Source organism: Gavialis gangeticus, unplaced genomic scaffold, assembly GCF_001723915.1.
Source record: "Gavialis gangeticus isolate Ggan-Ray unplaced genomic scaffold, GavGan_comp1, whole genome shotgun sequence".
Classification (NCBI taxonomy): Eukaryota; Metazoa; Chordata; order Crocodylia; family Gavialidae; genus Gavialis; species Gavialis gangeticus.
The window spans coordinates 35,177,132-35,182,458 of record NW_017729031.1 but is presented as its reverse complement, the minus strand read 5'-3'; positions in this window follow the sequence as shown (position 1 = coordinate 35,182,458).

The following is a 5,327-nucleotide window of genomic DNA, read 5'->3' as shown; positions in this document are numbered from 1 at the left end:
AAAAAAAAAAAAAAAAAAAAAAAGACTTATTTGCATCCTTATTTACCTACTTTTTTCAGTGTACGATAGTTTTTCATAAACGACGATAATTTGAGCTTTCAATATGATCATTTCATACTGAAGACCTGGCAGCACTGCCTGTCTATGCTGGTTATGGTTCACATGTCACAGGTTGGTCACCCCTGCTGTAAACAACAGTGAATGGGAGCCTTTGCCTGATGGTAGCATCATCACTATTGCTGCAGGAGGCGGGGAGAGCATTTCTCCTAACTGTAGGAACCAATATAAAGAAACCAACATAAGGAAAGCAATAACCCTATGGGTCATTAGGACAAACATTCTTGTTTTTTCAAGGTAGAGAACTTCTGAATATGAATAGCTTTGTTCTGATCATTGGGACCTCTGAGTTTTGCCATATAATTGCTTCACTTCAGTACAATCAGCTTCACCACGTTGGCCATTCAGAAGTGAGCTGCAGCTGGTGGATTTGTCTTGGATATCTCCCAGTGGGCATGAATAATACAAATCGTGGTGCAGACATTGAACAACTCTGACCACCTTGTTGGAATAACGGGAGCCCAGCTCCACACGCAGCAGACCCCTGCAAGGAACCAAAGTGCCTCGAGAATCCAAAGAGGGTTTGCAGCAATCCTTGCCAATCACTCAACTGCTCCAGTTGATCATAAGTGAAATGATGCAGTCAAAACAGGTAACAAGGGAAAATATTCCATCTGTTATGTATTCTAAAGTTGCTTGTATGGTACAATATACCTGTTTGGTTATCTTTCGGGTCACAAAATCAGGTGCCATTTTATTAGACTGTTAAATGACTACCATGTATCCATATGTGTCCCCAAAATCTACAGGACTATAGTCGGTTGCTTTTGCAACAAATGCAGCAAATTACCTGCTCCAATTGGATCAAATGCTGAAAGGAGGCAGTAACAGAAACCTTGTGTAAAGTTATATATACTTCTGAGCAACAGTGACGGTGTGATGTGATAGAGGAAAATGTTTTCCCTTGTAAGGGCTTGAGAATATAAACCAGATGAATAAGCAGAGTGGTAAACTGAATGGTTGTGAAACATAAGTCACTGAGATGTTTGATCACTGAAGTGACCTGTGACTCAATGAATGATGTAGCCCAGTTGCTCCTTTAAGAACAAAGCAGAGGTGGGAACTTGTTTTGGTGATTAAAAACCACATATACTTTCAGGTGTGTGGGATGACTTGGAGCCATAGCACACACAACGTTTAAGACTGGATCAAGGTGTTAATTGCACTGTAAATAGAAACTGAACCACACGTTAAAGTAAGTATATGCTGTGATGATATTGTAAACAAGCCACAAAGATATTTCACAAATAATGTGTAAAACCTTTGTGGCTTGTTTGTGTCATGCCTCTAATTAAACATGGCATATTGGAGCTGACCCATGACAGATCCCAGTGATCAGCTGAGCATAGAGAGCTAGGGTGGGGTAGCCACCTCCTCCCTGAACAGTGGGGTTGGGCTTGGGGCAGTGTGGGACTGTGTACCCAGACCTTGAAAAAGTGTGCATGGAGCTGGGAGCCTCATCTGCACTCCCACTTGGGATTTCCTGGGGTGCTCAAGGAGAGCAGGGAGCTCTGAACTACCTGTGCCCTGCACCCTCTGTCCCAGTGCCCAGGGAGCTCTTCAGGGTGTTGAGGAACAGCATCCCCACCACGGACCTTAAACAGCTCTTTCTCAGCCACCAGATGTTGGGGATGAGGCTCCCAGCAAAGTTTAATGTCCCCAATGGGGAGAACCCTTTGGCTCCCCACCCCAACTGGGAGCCTCTGATCCCCTGCTCCCAGAGCACAGCCAGAGCTGCCAAGCGCAGGCAGAGCTGCCAAGTGCAGGGGTTTTGACAATCAGCTGATTGTTGGCCCCGGCTGAGACAGTACCACAGGGCTATCCCAGCAAGACTTGACACTCATTTCATTGTCAGCTCCAGACGGACCCCAGTCCTGTCCAGGGCTGGGGCCAACAATTGATTGTGTTTGTTCAGGCCTTGACAATCAGCTGATTGTCAGCCCAGACCACACCGCAGCTGATTGGAGTCCCTGGCAGGGTCCCATGGTCCAGATGACAATCGGTTGATTATCAGCCTGGCTGGACCTGTGAGTACTGCTTTGACAACTTGTTGGTGCAGGAGGGACCTGGGGTCCCCCCTGCATTGGCAAGTAGTAATGAGCTGATTGAGAACCAGTAAATTGGGAATCTCTTTGGTTACCAGCTTGTTTGTAGGATAGGATTTACTTGGTCCTTTTCATATGAGTATACCCCTGAATTCTCTGCAATAAAGGAGGTATGGTACAGCAGTAATTTTACACACTGCACCTGCTGTAACGAGAGGGCAGTTGTTGGCCAGAAGCCCAGAGCAATCAGCAGCTGGAAGCTCCAGTCCATTTCCCATAAAAGTTTGCTTGGTGTTTGTGTTCGCAGCAGCAGGAGTCCCTGGCCTGGGCAGTAAGAGTCAGGATGCACTTTTTACCTTCTGTTGATCCAGTGGGGCCAGCATTTCAGCCACTCCTTCACCTGCTTGGATTACATGGTGTCTCATTGCTGTCCTGTTCTCCCAGCTTTCAGGTACAACTTTCTGACAGGGACTATTAAGACAGTCACCTGGTACTAATGTCCCACCATAAAAGCTGAAAAATTGCTTGCTCCCTCTCAATCAGCACTGCCACACAGGTCTGCTCTGCCCCCAACAAAAGGCAGGAATTCCCACCTATGGGAATAAGATTTAAAACCCTAATGAGCTTGTATTTCTCCAGGTTTTTCTTCAGGGCCTTCCCTATCCCTCCCTGAGGGCTTGCTAGGGTGTCAGTCTCTCTATGAAGAGCCCAAATAGAGAGAATTAATTTGCATTCATCTTGTAAACCAAAGCCCTGTAGCACCCTCTGCTTCAGACACTGCTTTTTCTTTGACAATACAGATAATGAGTCAAAGGCAGGATCACTTATCCTGAAAGCCTCTTTCTAAATGGCTATCAGCTTTACTACATAGTTCCTATCCTTATTTCTCTGTAGATATGAATATTATTTTAGGGGATGTTAACTTAATTCCTCAGGTGTAGTCACATGTTTGCTTTCAAGGTGAGTGGGAGCTATGCCTCACAAATTAAAAAAAAAAAAAAGGTGCTGAGCCATCATAAAATGTCTGTGGGGGAAGTGGTGGCAATCATCTAGCCCATCCCAGGATTGAACCTGCAACCTTTGTGGTATTAACACCATACTCTAATTAACTGAGCTAAATTTCTAAGTGAATGTGCCCTTTTTTTCCTGCTTTCTCCCATTTAGCTTCCTGCTTCACTTTGTTCTAAGGTCATGAGCTATTAAGCAAAATCAGCACCTGGCTGAGAGAATAGATACTGCAGAAAATGGGGTTGGGGCTCAGACATCATGCTGAGGACCACAGAAAGGAGAGGGGAACAGAGAGGGTTGCAGGGAAGCACGAGAGGCAGGGACAGAAAGGGGAAATAGGAGGGAGATGGAAATGGGCCAAGGAAATAGGAATCTGAAGGAAAGGGTGAGAGATGTAAGGGCCTGAGGGGCTGGGTGGGAGATGGGGGTCTGCGACAAGATCATGGAGGGAAGGAAAGCTCCTGCGTTTCTACCATGACCCTCCTATCTTCCAAAAAATGCAAGCTAGGGGATGAGGACAAAGATAAGGAGAGAGGCAGGGTTAGGGCTAAGTGACGGGGTTGGAGGGAGATGAAATAACTCCTCCCTACCCCAGGGAGATAGAGGCCACGCTCCAAAGCTGGCAGACGGGCCTGTCTTTACATTTATTTCAAACTTGAAATGGTCACATGATAATGTGGGAGCTGGCAGCTCCCTCCTCGATGCTGCAAAAGCAGAAGTCAGGTTTGATGGAGAGGAGTTGGGGGTTGTCCACATGCTGATTCTGGAGGATTGAGGGGGCTTAGCCTTGTGGATGCTGGGGCTGGTAATACTGAAGAGACGGAGAAGGCAATACCTTTAGGTAGCAGCCCAGTGTATGGAAAAGTATGGTTCCTGCATCTGGGAGGTGCCCGTATTTGCACAGCACAGGAAAGAGAGCTGTGCATCTGCCAAAATATCTTGCCCATCGCAGCAAAGATTGTTTTGGAGATCACAGGACTATCTGAAAATGCCAAATGCAAGCCTAGCTGGACAAATCTGAGCTAGGTTTGTGAACCTGCCAGGGAAAAAGAGACAGTTTATGCTTGGCAACTGGAAACAAAGTCTTACGGGCAGCCTAAATTGTTTCTCTTCAGTGGTTGTAAGCAAAATGGCATTTGAGAAACCAGAGCAAGAAACAGTTTTAATAGAAACTGTGCCCAGACAAGGACCTCTGTGCCCTGAGCCCAGTCTGTGTCGTGCTATCCACCAAGGTCTGGCCTAACGGAGAGGATAAAAGACCTTTTATGCTTTATAGCTCATCCAGTCAGAGGGGTTGGAGCAGCAGAAATCATAGGGTCGGAAGGCTATCATGCAGAGATGGCCAGCCTGTGGCACGATTGCCAGAAGTGGCATGTGCAGTCTGTGTGTGGCATGCAGCAGAGCAGCAGATAGGGCAGGAAGCAGAAAGCAGAGGAGGAGATAGGTCAGGGAGCGCAGAGGAAGGGGATCGGCATGGCGCTTGCAGAGAGTGCATGGCTAATTTGTGGCACCCCCGCCAAAAAAGATTAGTTCCCACTGATTTAATCCTGCTACCTGCACAGATACTCTTCCTAAATCATCCCTGACAGGTGCCTGTCCAGCCTCTTGAAAACCTCCGGTGGAGAGGAGTCAACCAGTTCCCTGGGCAGCTTGTTCCACTGCCCTGCTGCTCTGCCACCCCAGGTGCTTTTTCTGAGCTCGAAGCTAAATCTGCCTCCCTGCAGTTTGGACCTGTTGCTTTGTGTCCTGTCCTCTCTGGGAGGGGAGAAGAGCTGGTCCCCTTCCCTGTGGCAGCCTTTCCAGGATGCAAACCCTGCTCTCCTGAATCTCCTCCTTCTCCAAACTAAACGCACCTTGTTCTCTCAGCCTTTTCTCAAGGAGCTGCGCTGCAGCCTCCCCGGCATCGCTCGCTTCTGGGACCTCTCCACCTTCTTTACGTCCCTCGTACACTGCAGAGCCCAGAGCCATGCGCTGGACTCCTGCCGAGGCATAACCGGGGTGAGTGCGGTATTGCACAGCCCTCCGGCCAAGCCACCCCCAGCCTGCATCAGCCTACACTGTTGGCTCCCTTGGGGCATCCCAGGGAGGTGGTTAGGCAGGTAGAAGGTAGGGTAGATTTGCACCTTATAGATCTACTAACCAGTGTGTGTGTGTGTG